Source organism: Mobula birostris, chromosome 8 (genome assembly GCF_030028105.1).
Source record: "Mobula birostris isolate sMobBir1 chromosome 8, sMobBir1.hap1, whole genome shotgun sequence".
Lineage (NCBI taxonomy): Eukaryota > Metazoa > Chordata > Chondrichthyes > Myliobatiformes > Myliobatidae > Mobula > Mobula birostris.
The window spans coordinates 106,591,008-106,609,758 of NC_092377.1; positions in this window are offsets into that span (position 1 = coordinate 106,591,008).

The window sequence follows — 18,751 nt, forward strand, 5'->3', positions numbered from 1 at the left end:
AGCAATCTCATCAGTGATCAAATGACAGTCTTTCCCTCTCCATAGCAGAGCAATCTCACCAGTGATCAAATGACAGTCTCCCTCTCCATAGCAGAGCAATCTCACCAGTGATCAAATCACAGTGTCCCTCTTCATAGCAAAGCAATCTCACCAGTGATCAAATGACAGTCTCTCTCTCCATCGCAGAGCAATCTCACCAGTGATCAAATGACAGCCTTTCCCTCTCCATAGCAGAGCAATCTCACCAGTGATCAAATGACAGTCTCCCTCTTCATAGCAGAGCAATCTCACCAGTGATCAAATGACAGTCTTTCCCTCTCCATATCAGAGCAATCTCACCAGTGATCAAATGACAGTCTTTCCCTCTCCGTAGCAGAGCAATCTCACCAGTGATCAAATTACGGTCTCCCTCTCCATAGCAGAGCAATCTCACCAGTGATCAATTGACAGTCTCCCTCTCCATAGCAGAGCAATCTCACCAGTGATCAAATGACAGTCTTTCCCTCTCCATAGCAGAACAATCTCAGCAGTGATCAAATTACAGTCTCCCTCTCCATAGCAGAGCAATCTCACCAGTGATCAATTGACAGTTTCCCTCTCCATAGCAGAGCAATCTCACCAGTGATCAAATGACAGTCTTTCCCTCTTCATTGCAGAGCAATCTCACCAGTGATCAAATGACAGTCTCCCTCTCCATAGCAGAGCAATCTCACCAGTGATCAAATGGCTGTCTTTCTTTCTCCATAGCAGAGCAATCTCACCAGTTATCAAATGACAGTCTCCCTCTCCATAGCAGAGCAATCTCACCAGTGATCAAATGACAGTCTCCCTCTCCATAGCAGAGCAATCTCACCAGTTATCAAATGACAGTCTTTCCCTCTCCATAGCAGAGCAATCTCACCAGTGATCAAATGACAGTCTCCCTCTCCATAGCAGAGCAATCTCACCAGTGATCAAATGACAGTCTTTCCCTCTCCATAGCAGAGCAATCTCACCAGTGATCAAATGACAGTCTTTCTCTCTCCATAGCTGAACAATCTCACCAGTGATCAAATGACAGTCTCCCTCTCCATAGCAGAGCAATCTCAACAGTGATCAAATGACAGTCTCCCTCTCCGGTAGCAGAGCAATCTCAACAGCAATAAAAAGATCAGTCTCCCTCTCTGGTAGCAGAATGATCTCACCTGCCATCAAAAGGCAGGCAGCTGGTGCTCACCTTCCACATTGTCCTTGACGTTTCAATCTCCCCGTCACTTTAATCGGTGAACAATGATTTAGTGAAATAGAGTTGAACTTTGGCTCGTGCCCTGCAGCCGCCCCACAGCCTTCTCGCCATGAGGTTCCCGCATACTACATCTGTCTCCCGGAATCCTCTCGGGGACTGCAGAGCACTGCAACACCCAAATAATCTCCAAACTGAAAATCACAGGCTCCAACATTTCCAGAACCACATCCAAGACAAAACACAATCATAAAAGACATAAAGGAAGTGAAATATATGGTCTCATGATTCATCCAGAAGATGTCGACCGAAGTAGCATTGTACGGAGGCACTATCTTGACCGGGAGGAATGTCCCCTGAATAGTGTTTTTGCACTATTTTTAATTTAACTGTTTTATACACTTACCGAATAGATTAACATTTTTTCTATGTTATCATGTATTGCATTGTACTGCTGCTGCTAAGTTAACATACGCTGATGATATTAAACATGATTCTGATTCTGTCTGTTCCTGAACTTGGTGGTGTGGGTCCTGAGGCTCCTGTACCTTCCTCCTGATGGCGGCAGTGAGAAGAGAGCATGGCCTGTATGGTGGGGGTCTTTGATGATGGATGCAGTTTGCCTGTGAAAGTGCTCCGTATAGATCTGCTCAATGGAGGAGAGGGCTTTACTGTGATGGACTAGGCCATATCCACACCTTTTTGTAGGGTTTTCTGCACAAGGGCGTTGGTGCAGAAGAGGTACTGGGCCATTCTGCAACCAGTCCATATACTCCCCACCACACATCTACAGAAGTTGCGGATAGGTTCATGATTATTACGTGTGTTGAAGACAACAGGGAGAAGGCAGGATAATGGGGTTGGGGTTAACCATGATGAAATGGCAGAGCAGAGCAAGTGGCCTAATTCTCCTCCTATGCCTGGTGGTCTTTTGGTGAGCATCGGGAGTGATTTGTGACGTGGTTGCCTTGCACAATTGGATGAGACTGCTGCTCCAGTTCCTTGCTCCACTACACATACCACCCTACCTCTGATCATCTGACTGTTTGTCACATTACAATCCAACCAGGACAAAGCCCACCAAACAGTAACATCCCGCTGCTGATATTTAAAACTGTGAAGGCTATGAATGGAGAAGATTGAGAGAGACTGCATTCCTTGATGGGCGAAAAACCAAGAGAGATGTAATGAAGGAGAATGGCTTTCTATTTTGTGACCGCCATAGAGAACTAGGTAAGTAACTGAAAGAAAAGAAGGAACAGGGCTCTGGACACAGTGGGGCGGGTGACCACAGAGTATTGTGTTCAGTTCTGGTTGCCTCATTATAGGAAGGATGTAGAGGCTTTAGAGAGGGTGTAGAGGAGATTTACCAGAATGCTGCCTGGACTAGAGAGCATATCCTATGAGGGTTGGTTGAGCAAGCTAGGGCCTTTCTCTTTGGAGCAAAGAAGAATAAGAGGTGACTTGATAAATGGTCTATAAGAAGATAAGAGGTAGATAGCCAGAGACTTTTCCCCAGGGGGGAAATGGCTAATACCAGGGGCATAATTTTAAGTTGATTGGAGGAAAGTATGGGGGGGGGGGTGGATATCAGAGGTGAGGTTTTTGCACAGAGAGTGGAGAGTACATGGAACGCCCTGCGGGGGATGGTGATAGAGCCAGATATATTAAGGACATTTAAGGAACTCTTAGAAAGATGGAGGGCTATGTAGGCGGGAAGGGTTAAATAGATCTTAGAGTAGGTTAGGAGGTTAGCACAACATTGTGGGCTGAAGTGGTAATGTTCTATGGCATCTGAACTGCTGGAATCCCCTTACACAGAGCAGGTATGGTATGGTATGATGGGTCTACCTCTCCACTACAGGAGTTCGTTGATCGTTACTCTGTGGTCCAGTTAGACTGGCAACTCAGCATTCCAGACTATTGCAGTAGAGAAGAGGGGCCATTGTGTTATTGATCAAAGGAGCCAGCACTGCAATAATGCAGGAGGACATATCAGAAGGCTCTGCATATGCAACCATGCGAGGTGCAACTTAAAGGAGGAAATGAATTTACTGAGAATATACTACAGGTCATCTCAGAATCTACAAAAACTATGGTGAACTATCAGGTCTGCAGGATAAGTCATTGGCTGCAGTCTACCATCACTGCAGGACTTGTACGTGGCCACGACAAAGAAGCAGGCAAGAAAAATCACTGCAGACATTTATCATCCAGCAAACTACCTTTTCCTAAAGCTCCCTTCTGGAAAACGCTCTAGGGCTATTAAAACAAAAACTTCACGCCATCTTAAAAGTTTCTTCCCTCAGGCAGTTAATCTGATCAACCATTCCAGTTAACCTTCAATTCCCCCCATCCCTCTGGCTATTACCTGCATCTCTGCACTGCTTCATAAACGCTTAAAACCATTTTTATAATGCTGTTTACATTGTAAATATGTGCTACTGTTTATTCTGCACATTTTATTCCATATCTGTCCTTTAACTTCCAACATTATTTTATATAATTTTTTATTGTTGTTGTTTTTTTGTCATCTGCCATGTCAACACACCACAGCAAATTTCTAAATCACGTAACTGTGTGTGATGAGTAACATTGCTCCTTCATCCTTGATCCCTCACGTGAGGCCAGCTGTGTCAAATTTACCAAGAAAACACTAAGGGTCTCCCAGCTGTCCCAAAAGGAAATTGAGGTGCCAATATATAGACATACCACAGAAATGCTTAAAGGGAGTAAGATGATAGGAGAAGGGGATTTCAACAACCTTAAAATTTACTGGGATCACGTTCGTATTAAAGGATTAGGTTGTGTATAATTTTTGAAGTGCGTTGTTCCAGTAAATTCAGCACAGATCCCTGTCAGTGGGTGGGACATGTTCTGGTGCCAATGCTGATGTCTGATTTCTCCTGCTGATCTCACAGGATTGCGCATCGCTGCATTCTCCCTCGAAAGCACTGGGGTGACCTGGATGACACTCTGCCTCATTGCTGTCAGCATGCAGGTGATAAAATACAGCTTGTCTTGTTGGAATGGAATTGCTATCAGCTATTGCCAGCCATTCCCCAGGCAATGCTTCAGGCAAGAAGTTAAGCACTGATGCTGGTAGTGGAAGAGATGACATTTGCAGCTACTCTTCATCTATGAAGGGCAAACTGACGCGGCGAGAAAGTCCCCTGCCCCTCAGCTGCCCCCGCACCAGCAGTAGTCCACTATGTGCCTCCCAGAGGCATTCGTCACTGGGTGTTGGCAGCTTGGAGTGGGCATGAGGCCAGACAGGGTCGTCACTGTGGGCCTGCCAATGTTCAGAATGAGCTGGTGCCCAGCCTGAGGCAGCAGCCCAGTCCAGTGCTGGGGTGAGAATAAACAGTGGCTCAGGGCTACTGGAACAGTTCTGTCACAGTAAGACATTACCAAGGTCAGAGGGAAAAATTCAAGGTCAGGATCAAAGACTCCTTGAAGAAATATAGTTTGCCCTGCCCTGTGACCGTTCCAAATATTAGAACATTTAGGACGGAGTTGACAACTGTTGGATCTGAAGATGTTGTTGTCCAGAAGATGATACTGCCTTCTCCCCTGAACCTTTAATGCCCAAACTAATCAAGAACCTATCAAACCACTTTAAATATAACTGATGACTTGGCCTCCACAGCCATCTGTGACAGTAAATTTTACAGACTCCCCACCTTCTGACTAAAGGAGTTCCTCTTCATCTCTGTTCTAAAGCGACATCCTTCTGTTCTGAGGCTGTGCTCTGTGGTCCTAGACTCTCTCCCCGACTAGAGGAAACATCCTCTCCACATCCACTCTATCTAGACCTCTCAATGTTTGGAAGGTTTCACTGAGATCCCTTAGCATTCTTCTAAACTCCAGCGAGTCCAGGACCAGAGCTATCGATTGGTCCTCATATATTAACCCCTTCATTCCCAGGATCATTCTCATAATCCTCCTGTGGACCCTCTCCAATGCCAGAACATCCTATCCTAGATATGGGACCCAAAGCAGGTGCTAGACCTTGCCCAAGGTGTGGGCTAGCAGAGGGACAGCATGCCTTACACCTCCTTTGGTAGAGACATAACTCCACTCTACCACCCACATTCTGAGTGGAACAAATAAAGCACAATAAAATCAATGAAAAACTACGCACAAAGAGCGACAAACAATCAAGGTTCAAAATTTAATGTTAATTTATTTTCAAAGTACATATATGTCACCACAGATGACGCTGAGATGAATTTTCTTGCGGGCATTCACAGTAAATACAGGAAACGCAATAGAATCATTGAAAGATCGCCCCCAACAGGACGGGTAAACAATCAATGTGCAAGAGACAGCAAACTGTGCAAATGCAAAAAAAAAACAAGAAATAATAATAATAAATAAATAAGCAATAAATATCGAGAACATAAGGTGAAGATCTTTGAAAGTGAGTCCATACGTGTGGAACAGCTCAGTGATGTGATGAGTAAAGTTATGCCCTGGTTCAAGAGCCTGATGGTTGAGGGGTAATAACCATTCCTGAACCTGGTGGTGAGAGTCCTGAGGCTCCTGTGTCTTTTTTCTGATGGTAGCAGCAAGTTGAGAGCATGTCCTGGGTGGTGGTGGTGGTCCCTGATGGTGGATGTTACTCTCTGCGACAGTGCTTGTGTAATGCTGGGGGGACGTTACCCATGATGGACTGGGCCATACTAACTTCATTTTGTAGGCTTGCTCCTTTGAGGGCATCTGTGTCTCTATACCAGGCCATGACGTGACCAGTCAATATACTCTCCACTACACATCTATAAAAGTTTGTCAAAGTTTTGAATGACATGCCGAATCTTCGCAAGCTTTAAGAACATGGGGGCGCTGCCGTACTTTCTTCATAATGGCACTTATGTACTGGATCCACGACAGATCCTTTGAAATGATAACACTGAGGAGTTTAAAGTTGAGACCCTCTTCACACTTGATTCCCCCAATGAGAACTGGCTCATAGACCTCCGGTTTCCCTCTCCTCAAGTCAGTATTCAATAATAAGTAGCAACCCCAATACTGACCCCTGAGGAACACCACTAGTCACTGACAGACAACCAGGAAAGGTCCCCTTTATTCCCACTCGCTGCCTCCTGCCTGTCAATCATTCCTTTATCCATACCAGTATATTTCCTGTAACACTATAGGGTTTTATCTTGTTAAGCAGCCTCATGTGAGGCACCTCATCACATGCCTTCTGAAAATCTCAGTAAATGACATCCACTACCTCTCCTTTGTCCACCCTGCTTGTTACTTCCTCAATTTGTCAGGCAAGATTTCCCTTTACAGAAACCATGCTGACTTTGACTTATTTTATCATTAATCTTCAATATCCTAAAACTTTGCCCTCAATAATGGATGCCAACACTTTTCCAACCACTGAGATTGGGCTAACTGGCCCATAATCTCTTCTCTCTTATCTTCCTCCGTTCTTAAAGAGACCTGGCTGGTGGCGTAGTGGCATCAGTGTTGGACTTCGGGATGAAAGGTCCCGAGTTCGAATCCAGCCATTCTGGGTTACGAGCTGGTGATCCCTTTGGAAACAAATCCAGCAGAAGCAATGGCAAACCACTGCTGTAATTTGCCTCGTACGTGGCAAGAGAGGCGTGAAGGGAAATCGTCCGCTAACGGGAGAAATTCCGGATGCAACATACCTTTCCTTTATTCTTAAAGAGTGGATTGACATTTGCAATCTTCCAGTCCTCTGGGACCATGCCAGAATCAAGTGATTCTTTAAAGATCACAACCAATGCATCCGTTATCTCTTCAGCAACCTCTCTCAGGACTCTGGGATGTCGTCCATCTGGTCCAGGTGACTTATCCACCTTCAGACCTTTGAGTTTGCCTGGCACTTTTTCTTTCGCATTAGCAATGGCACTCACTCCTGCTCCCTGACACTCACGGACCTCTGGCACAGTGCTAGGGTCTTCCACAGTAAAGGATGAAGCAAAGTGCTTATTAATTTCTTTACCCCCATTGCTATCTCACCAGTATCATTTTCCAGTAGTCCAATATCAATTCTAACCTCCATTTTACTTTTTATATGACTGAAAAAGTTTTTGGTATCCTGCTTTATACTATTGTCTAGTTTGCCCTTATATTTCATCTTTTCCCTTCTTATAGCTTTTTTAGTTGCCTTTTGTTGGATTTTAAAAGCTTCCCATCATCCAACAGCCCACTCACTTTTGCTACCTTATATGTGTCACCTGCAGACCCCCTGCAGCAGAGACTGCAGGTCCCACTCGGTCATCATTAGCCCCTCCGAAACCACAGAGAGGGCAAGTCGTCCTCAATCCTAACGGGCTGTCTGTGAAGAGTATATGTACCTGGGGGGATTGATGGATCTGATACGTATTCCTGTCACTCACGCTGATGGATCTGATACATATTCCCATCACCCCCACCGACAGATCCAATACGTATTCCCGTCACCCCCACCGAAGGATCCAATACGTATTCCCATCAACCCCATCGACAGATCCAATACGTATTCCCGTCACCCCCACCAAAGGATCCAATACGTATTCCCATCACTCCCGCCAAAGGATCCGATACGTATTCCCATCACTCCCGCCAAAGGATCCGATACGTATTCCCATCTCTCCTGCTGACGGATCCGATGTGCATTGGCATCACAGCACACTTCACTATTGCTCTTCTGAAAAACTGGATTGACATGACATTTTGAAATACCCCAACCATACATGAATAATTAAATGACATTAATTAAATGAATCTCTCTTCTGGAAAGTGCTGTAGGGCCTTTGAAACAAAACCTTCACTCCTTCCTACAAGTTTCTTCCCCCCTCTCAGTTAACCTGATCCACCATTCTAGTTAGCCTCACCCCCTTCTATAACGCCCGCCACTGCAATGCACTCTAAATGGTTTACACCATATTTGATAATGCTCTTTACATTGTGGAGTGTATGGGGCATCAGGGAGGGGTAGCACCTCTGGTGGGGGAACATGTCGCGTCCTTTTCAGGGCGGTTAGTCCACCTTTGGTCCCCACCTGACACTCAGCTCTCACCTGTGGCTCCGCGTAGCTGTTTGCATGCGACAGCGGCCACACCCCAGGCAACGGCTTCGACAAGCCGGCTAAGCCAGGTGAGGGTAGCCGACGGGTCTCAAACCCTCCGTGAGATAGGGAGTTGTCTATCCCAGCATGTGAAGACAGACTCCGGCGGATTGAGCGGACGAGACCTATGGAAGGTCCAATGGTCAAGAAGGCAGTCTCTGCAAGCGTCGTGGAATGTGTAGAGCACGACAAGACACAGAACGTGTCCTGGTCATCCACTGCACCTCGTGCCATCTCCAGCCGTCCTGACTCTTGTCTTGCCGCTGGATCCAGATGGGAATTGGGAAGAGAGAGTGAGGCTGATGCTGTGCAACTCTCCATTACTTAACTCCAAATCAAGCGCTAGTCTCGACATCATCAAGCCGGCTGGTGGCGCAGTGACATCAGCGCAGACTCCGGAGCGAAGGGGCCCGAGTTCGAATCTAGTCGAGCCGCTCCCGGGCACGCTTTCCATCCGTGCCAGGTTGAGTGTCAAGCTAGCAACTCGACCTCGTAAAAAGTACAAATGGTGTCGAGGTCTTCATCGATGACGATGGACGAACATGCATTGTAAATACATGCTGGTATTTATGCACAGTTTATTCCTTACTCATGCTTTCACCTCTAACATTATTTTTATATATTTCTTTACTCTTTATGTAGCCCCGTAGTAAGCCTCAAGCTCACTCAGCTCGCTTTCAGTGTGATGGCAGGACTTTCATATGATGAAAGGCTGCATCGACTAGGCTTATACTCATTGGAATTTAGAAGATTGGGGGGGGGGGATCTGATTGAAACGTATAAAATCCTAAAGGGATTGGACAGGCTAGATGCAGGAAGATTGTTCCCGATGTTGGGGAAGTCCAGAACGAGGGGTCACAGTTTGAGGATAAAGGGGAAGCCTTTTAGGGCAGAGATGAGGAAAAACTTCTTCACACAGAGAGTGGTGAATCTGTGGAATTCTCTGCCACAGGAAACAGTTGAGGCCAGTTCATTGGCTATAATTAAGAGGGAGTTAGATATGGCCCTTGTGGCTACGGGGATCAGGGGGTATGGAGAGAAGGCAGGTACAGGGTTCTGAGTTGGATGATCAGCCATGATCATACTGAAGGCGGTGCAGGCTCGAAGGGCCGAATGGCCTACTCCTGCACCTATTTTCTATGTTTCTATGTTTCGCCTAGGGGGAGCAGCCTTCGGCTCCACCAAACTGGGTAATTAGTTTGTGTGGGTGCTGTGTGATGTACCCCACCACGCCAAATAACAGACAGTACACCATATGTGATTAAGTGATTACACTTTATAAGTATTTACTGGAACTATGTAATTAGTAGAGATAAAATATAAAAGGAAAGTAAAAGGCGCCAATCTTATCAAAGTTCAACCACTTCGTGCACAACAGTTGGAGCTCAATTAACGGAGTCTTCTTTCCACCATTCGATCCCTCTGATCTCCTCAACCCGCCCCCTGGGACCAACCACGGTGATCGACCAGACACTCCACACGAGTCTGTCCTTGTCTCCTCTCCTCGCCAAAGACCCTGGGCCTCGAACTCCCACTCGGGATCCATTCCGTCGCCCAGCTTACAGCATCACGTCTCCTCTCTCTGTCCCCATTGCGCCTTCTGCCCCAAAGCCCGCAAAAACAAAAGCTTACAGACACACAAGAAAGAATAACGTCTATCCCAATTGGTTAGCAAATGAATACAATTCTTGTATCAGTAATTATAACCCAAACAAGCTGCTAGAGAGAGAACCACTGTCTCAGTAGTTACCATCACAGAAAAGCCACTTTATTTTTAACATAACAAAGAAGCCATTTTATTAGCCTTAGCAATAACATAAAAGAAGAAACCCCTTACGTTTATAATTGTTAAATGTTGTTTTTTTTGTTGCAAACCACACCTTGACCAACACACCACAGCAAATTTCTAAAACATGCAAATATATATGGCGATTAAATTTGATCCTTGATTTTTCCAACAATGATTGAGTGCTGTCTCAAGTTGACCCTGGGGAAATAAATAACACAAAGCTCTCCTCCTGCTTATCCTGCGGATGTGTTCTGAGAAGCTCTCTGTAAGTTGAAAGCATGCTAAACTCTAATGCATAACCACGAAGTAGAGTGTTCAGTTTATTCTTGTACTCTGAGGGTTTGTCCAAATTCATTTCACACTAGTTGACAAATGTTGCTCTCTTATCTGTTAGTAATCCACACAGGTAGAAATTCTCACCAGCAGTTTGAGATTTAACTTCCCTGGATGGTTCACGCCAAGGTGTGCTGCCTGTTGATGCTTGTTGCACTGGGGTGCAGAATTGTTGTTTTTCCTGTAGTTTAGCTTTGTTATGCTTGCGTCTATTTCTATATAATCTCCCATAAGAGAGGTGGGATGGAGATACATCTCTACCAAAGGAGGTGTAAGGCACTCGTTCCCTCTGCTAGCCTGCAGGTCACCTGCAAGGTGTAGCACCTGCTTAGCCCCCTGATTGGAGTCATGTGAAGCTATGGGAGCCAGTGGTGGGTGGTCTATGAGCAACTGATGCCTATCACAAGTCCTGGTTATGCGACCACTGACGCCAGGCAGACAATCTTTGAAGAGGATTGATAATGGCTGGGGTCACCCGTCTTGTAAAGACACTGCCCAGAAGAAGGCAATGGCAAACCACTTCTGTAGATAAAACTTGCCAAGAACAACCATGGTCATGAAGACCATGATCGCCCAAGTCATACATCAAAGCACATAATGATGATGGTAATGTACATATTATTGTCCAGTGAATTTTACAGTAATTACAGGACAGTTACTTCTGTATTGTTCTAGAAACTTCTTAGTATTTAGTAGCAGGTGGCACACCACTTGAATCTGGCTATTTTATGGTTTCTTCTCTCGATGCTGTTGCAACACTTAATAAAATGATCGTAAGCAAAAAGTTTTATTTCTTTTTCCTGACTTCTGCACAACCTTTGGATCTCAAAAGCATCAGGGTCCAACATGCTACTGATTGTCGACATCTAAATCTCCTGCTGATTCAAAGCCATCAGTTCTTCAGCCCATGAAGCACGAGGCATATATGCATATAGGGAGTCTCACTGTGATAAATATCTGGAATCAATTTGCAAACATTTAACTTTCAAAAGGTTAGAATGCATGTTTGAGTAAATATGTATTGAAACTATTCAGTTGCAATGATCAGGTTAAAGACACAAAGTAGGAGCGTAGTGCGATTTAGAGCTTGTAAACTTCACAAGGGCTGAGATCTCTTAGAAAGCTGTTTAAAGTTCAAAGTATATTTATTATCAAATTATGGATACCTTATACAACCTTGAGATTCATCTCCTTACACAAAGGTTGGAGGTGTTGTGGATAGTGTGGAGGGCTGTCAGAAGTTACAGCGGGACATTGATAGGATGCAAAACTGGGCTGAGAAGTGGCAGATGGAGTTCAACCCAGATAAGTGTGAGGTGGTTCATTTTGGTAGGTCAAATATGATGGCAGAATATAGCATTAATGGTAAGACTCTTGGCAGTGTGGAGGATCAGAGGGATCTTGGCATCTGAGTCCATAGGACACTCAAAGCTGCTATGCAGGTTGACTCTGTGGTTAAGAAGGCATACAGTGTATTAGCCTTCATCAACCATGGGATTGAGTTTAAGAGCCGAGAGGTAATGTTGCAGCTATATAGGACCCTGGTCAGACCCCACTTGGAGTACTGTGCTCATTTCTGGTCGCCTCACTACAGGAAGGATGTGGAAACCATAGAAAGGGTGCAAAGGAGATTTACAAGGATGTTGACTGGATTGGGGAGCATGCCTTATGAGAATAGTTTGAGTGAAGTTGGCCTTTTCTCTTTGGTGTGTTGAGGATGAGAGGTGACTTGTTAGAGGTGTACAAGATAATGAGAGGCATTGATCATGTGGATAGTCAGAGGCTTTTCCCCAGGGCTGAAATGGCTGGCACGAGAGGGCATAGTTTTAAGGTGCTTGGAAGTAGGTACAGAGGAGATGTCAGGGGTAATTTTTTTACGCAGAGAGTGGTGAGTGTGTGAAATGGGCTGCTGGGGACAGTGGTAGAGGCAGAAATGATGGGGTCTTTTAAACGACTCCTGAATGGCTACATGGAGCTTAGCAAAATAGAGGGCTATGGGTAAAGCCTAGATAATTCTAAGATAGGGACATGGTCGGCACAACTTTGTGGGCCGAAGGGCCTGTATTGTGCTGTAAGTTTTCTATGTTTCTATGTTTTCTATATTATAGGTAGCAACAAAACAAGAAACCCAAAAGAATCCATTAAAAAAAAGACCAACAAGCAGGCAATGAAAAAAACACATATCGTGCAAACAGTTGTAAAGCCCTGCGAAAGGGTTCAGTGCTAATGTAATGGTTTCAATAGACAATAGACAATAGACAATAGGTGCAGGAGTAGGCCATTTGGCCCTTTGAGCCAGCACCACCATTCACTGTGATCATGGTTGATCACCCACAATCAGTATCCAGTTCCTGTCTTATCCCCATAACCATCCAGAGACTTGGCCTCCACAGCCTTCTGGGGCAGAGCGTTCCATATATCCACCACTCTCTGGGTGAAAAAGTTTTTCTTCAACTCCCCTTATTCTTAAACTGTGGCCTCTGGTTCTGGACTTACCCATCAGTGGGAACATGCTTCCTGCCTCCAGCGTGTCCAATCCCTTAATAATCATATATGTTTCAATCAGATCCCTTCTCATCCTTCTAAATTCCAGAGTATACAAGCCCAGTCACTCCAATCTTTCGACATATGACAGTCCCGCCATCCCGGGAATTAACCTTGTGAACCTACGCTGCACTCCCTCAATAGCAAGAATGTCCTTCCTCAAATTTGGAGACCAAAACTGCACACAGTACTCCAGGTGTGGTCTTACCAGGGCCCTGTACAGCTGCAGAAGGACATCTTTGCTCTTATACCCAATTCCCCTTGTTACGAAGGCCAGCATGCCATTAGCTTTCTTCACTGCCTGCTGTACTTGCATACTTGCTTTCAGTGACTGATGTACAAGAACACCTAAATCTCGTTGTACTTCCCTTTTCCTAACTTGACTCCATTTAGATAATGATCTGCCTTCCTGTTCTTACCACCAAAGTGGATAACCTCACATTTATCCACATTAAACTGCATCTGCCCACTCACCCAGCCTGTCCAAGTCACCCTGCATTTTCATAACATCCTCCTTACATTTCACACTGCCACCCAGCTTTGTGTCATTGGCAAATTTGCTAATGTTACTTTTAATTCCCTCATCTAAATCATTAATATATATTGTAAACAGCTGCGGTCCCAGCACTGAACCGTGCGGTACCCTACTGGTCACCGCCTGCCATCCTGAAAGGGACCCGTTAATCGTTACTCTTTGTTTTCTGTCAGCCAGCCAATTTTCAATCCATGTCAGTACTCTGCCCCCAATACCATGTGCCCTAATTTTGCCCACTAATCTCCTATGTGGGACTTTATCAAAGGCTTTCTGAAAGTCCAGGTACTCAACATCCACTGGCCCTCCCTTGTCCATTTTCATAATTACATCCTCAAAAAATTCCAGAAGATTAGCCAAGCACGATTTCCCCTTCATAAATCCATGCTGACTCAGACCGATCCTGTTACTGCTATCCAGACGTGTCGTAATTTCATCTTTTATAATTGACTCCAGCATCTTTCCCACCACCGACGTCAGGCTAACCGGTCTATAATTCCCTGTTTTCTCTCTTCCTCCCTTCTTGAAGAGAGGGACAACGTTAGCCACCCTCCAATCCACAGGAACTGATCCTGAATCTATAGAACATTGGAAAATGATTACCAATGCATCCACGATTTCTAAAGCCACCTCCTTAAGTACCCTGGGATGCAGACCATCAGGTCCCGGGGACTTATCAGCCTTCAGACCCAACAGTCTATCCAACACCATTTCCTACCTAATATAAATTTCCTTCAGTTCATCCATTATCCTAGGTCCTTTGGCCACTATTATATCTGGGAGATTGTTTGTGTCTTCCCTAGTGAAGACAGATTCAAAGTACCTGTTCAACTCGTCTGCCATTTCCTTGTTCCCCATAATGAATTCACCCGTTTCTGTCTTCAAGGGTCCAATTTTGGTCTTAGCTATTTTTTTCCTTTTCACATACCTAAAGAAGCTTTTACTATCCTCCTTTATATTCTTGGCTAGTTTACCTTCGTACCTCATTTTTTCTCTGTGTATTGCCTTTTTATTTACCTTCTGTTGCTCTTTAAAAGTTTTCCAATCCTCCGGCTTCCCACTCGTCTTTGCTATGTTATATTTCTTCTCTTTTACTTTTGTATTTTTATACTGTCCATTACTTCCCTTGTCAGCCATGGCCTCCCCTTAGTCCCCTTAGGATCTTTCTTCCTCTTTGGAATGAACTGATCCTGCACCTTCCACATTATTCCCAGAAACACTTGCCATTGCTGTTCTACTGTCATCCCTGCTAGGGTATTGTTCCATTGAACTTTGGCCAGCTCCTCCCTCATAGCACCATACTTCCCTTTGTTCAACTGTAATACTGACACTTCCGAGTTTCCCTTCTCCCTCTCAAATTGTAGATTAAAACTTATCATATGATGGTCACAACCTCCTAATGGCTCCTTTACCTCGAGGTCCCTGATCAAATCCAGTTCATTGCACAACACTAAATCTAGAATTGTGTTCTCTCTGGTAGGCTCCAGTACAAGCTGTTCTAAGAATCCATTTTGGAGGGACTCCACAAACTCTCTTTCTTGGGGTCCAGTACCAACCTGATTCCTCCAGTCTACCTGCATGTTGAAATCCCCCATAACAACTGTAGCATTACCTTTGCGGCATGCCAATTTTAACTCTTGATTCAACTTGCACCCTACATCCAGACTACTGTTTGGGGGCCTGTAGATAACTCCCATTAGGGTCTTTCTACCCTTAGAATTTCTCAGCTCTATCCATACTGACTCTACCTCTCCTGATTCTATGTCCCCCCTCGCAAGGGACTGAATATCATTCCTCACCAACAGAGCCACCCCACCCCCTCTGCCCATCGGTCTGTCCTTTCGATAGGACGTATATCCTTGAATATTCATTTCCCAGGCCCTGTCCACTTGAAGCCATGTCTCTGTTATTCCCACAACATCATACTTACCAATTTCCAACTGTGCCTCAAGCTCATCCACTTTATTTCTTATACTCCGTGCATCCATATACAATACTTTTAATTCATTACTCCCCTCACCTCCCATAGCTGCAGTGTTTGAGTTATGACTAGAGATAATGGGGGCTTTGGAGTGTGCGCAGGCCAATGATGGGAGATGCTTTTCTTCCTTATGTGCCCGAAAGAAGGGATTTCACTGGCTTTTGGTTCAGTGGAAGATGGAGAGAGAAGATGCCAGAACGGGGAAGTCATAGACTGCAGGACTGAACGGACTTGGAACGGGCTCAGGATTCGATGACACCTGGGGGAAATTGATGGAGAATGAACAGAGGGGAAAACTGTGAGCTCCAATGTGAGCATTAGACTGTTTCATTAAAATGGGCCATTTATCTTTTTGTTTTCTTTACTAACCCTATAGTTAAATTAAGAATTATAAAGCTCAATCGCTTAATTGCATATGGTGTACTGTTTGTTATTTTGTGGTACTGATTCGTAACAGGGGAGCACATCACACAGCATCCACACAAATGAGATTTCTGAAGTTTAGCCAGGCTGGAGGCTGTCTCCCCCCACCCTCAGATTAATGCAACTGACCAAACCTGAAGGTTACACAGTAAAAGCAAGCAAGGGCATTCAGAATGGAAGTGTCAAAGAAGGCCATTGGAGTGCATGTTCTGTTATGTTTTGTAACTCCAAAAACTAATAAAAATGAAAACACGGGAGCTGGGGATAAACGTATCTCTTTCATTTTACTTTAGTGAGGCACTCACATGCGATGTGGTGGTGTAATGACGTGTGCCATTCACATACTTCTACATATAACCCGTAATGAACAAGCAGAGAATTCTTAATCAAACAATAAATTTACAATATTACTCAAATATTACTGAAATATTAAATACATTACACGTTTCACTTTCCGGGATCCATTCTTCTATTAAAATCAATATTGTCATGTGACCCTCTGAATTAATTATTCAAGGATTTGCAGCTAATCTTAACAGTTCAGCTTCTAACGTATGGATTTGGGTTTAGAAGTTAGATCACTGTGGTTTTCAGCACCATGTGATAAAATATCGATGTTTTCAAGCTTGAATTGTGTTAACAGTCTGTGTGAATCTCACAGCTTGAGAAATTCAACCTGACAGTTCCTGGGGAGGGCAGGGCTTTCGGCTGGGAGTGCCAAGTGAATGATCCATCAGTCCCTGCCGAGATCACATAGGTCAGGTGCCAGTCAATTCCATTCTCTCCAGGTGATATTAGGAAGGGTCAAGAGCGCTGGGCACAGCAAACAGAAATGCTCACGGGCTGTTGTCGAGCAGAAGACTCACACTCGCGTACTGATTACCCCTCGAGCAAGACTGTTCCACTACAGATACAGCACTTCCGAAATATTTCCTGCTCACAAAATGCAGGACAAAACTAATCTCCCCAAGGAACAGCTTCTTCCCCTCTGCCAGTAGATTTCTGAACAGCCCGAGCACTGCCTTGCTATTTTGCTCTCTTTTTACATTTCCTTTTTTTATATATTTCTTACTGTAATGTAATTTTTTATGTATTGCACAGTACTTCTACTGCAAAACAACAAATTTCACGACATATGTCAGTGATAATAAAGCTGACCTGGTTCTGATTCTCCTCACTGTAATCAGCAAAGTTGCTACTGATGGTTCTGCTCATCCAGTTACCTGCCCTTTTGAATCCATGGCATGACCATCACCGAGCTCCCCCACCGTCAACATACTGCGAAGCAAAACAAAACCTGCAGATGCTGCAAGTCTGAGATAAAAACCAAGACAACGCTGGAAACAGCCAGCAGGACAGGCTCATCTGCGGAGACAGAATCAGGTGTGGAAACTGGGAAAGAGGGAAGAAGCACCTTAGCACAGATGCCAGAGAAGGTTTAACCTGCTCATCTTTTCACAGACATTGCCGACTTCTGCAGAGTTTCCAACATGCCATGTTTTATTTCAAGTTGCTGGCATCGACAGTTTTATATTTTCAGTAAGTAGGCTCCCCCCACACAAGCAGCCCTTTTCCAAATCAATTCAAAGCATTCTTGGGGTCCAGTATGCAGAAAATGAACCCCCCCCAACCACAAATTGCAGCAAAGTGCAAGATCTTAGTGCCAACAGTGTAATCTTTGAGCCACTTCTGTTTAGATGAACAAATGCTCGCATAAGGCATCCAAGGTACCAGTAGTCATGGCACTGTGCTGGTCTCTTGTGCTGGCTTTCTTCCTCCCTCAAACATACCGTTGCATTTTCACTTCTGAGCAAATTTCAGAAATGGTGGGGGGGGGGGCTACTGCACAGGATTGAAGTTAGCTGCAGAGAGTTGTAAACTTAGCCAGCTCCATCATGGGCTCCGTAGTACCCAGGACATCTTCAAGGAGCGATGCCTCAGAAAGGTGCTGTGCATCATTAAGAACCCCACCACCCAGGACATGCCCTCTTCTCATTGTTAACATCAGGAAGGACGTACAGAGCCTGAAGGCACACACTCAACGATTCTGGAAGAGCTCCTTACCCTCTGCCATCCAGTTTCTGGGTGGACATTGAACCCATAAACATTATCCCTTGACTTTTTTTTATCTTTATTTTTCCACTTCATATTTAATTTAACTATTTTATACATATACTTGTTGTAATTCGCAGTTATTTTTCTCAATTATTAAGTATTGCATTGTTCTGTTGCCACAATGTTAACAAATTTTTACAACACATGTCGGTGATATTAAATCTGATTCTGATCCCACCTAACCTCAAATCAAGTATGGTTAATGTCCTGGTCTTACTAAAATAGGAACAATATTCAGATTAACCATGTTTATATAGGATTCTGTTTCTAGAAGGGGATATTTCATCACTTTGGTTATATTAGTGTTTTTTCTCCCTCTCTTTAATTACCTTAAAGCTTGGAATATAAAGGCAACATAAAAACAGATTTTCACAATATGTGGTGCAAATTATAAATTACCTATCGATCAACTATTGCATCTAATAATCAAAAATCTCTGCTTTTCAAGAAAACAAGCTGTAAGTTAGTTTTGCTGTTCCATTGTAAGAATTTGTGGCAAGGAGCAGAATGGTGCTATGTCCTCCGCGTTGAATTCCATCTGTCTGCAAAGATGACTCCAAATGCTTTAATGATAAGCCCACTGTCCTTGCAACTTAACCTAATAAAAAATTACTTCATGATATTGCTAGGTTGGCAGACATCAACATGATAAAAATGCTTGATACCAGCAATTTTATAAGACCATAAAATATAGGAAGAGAATAAGGTCATTTCTGCTCTGC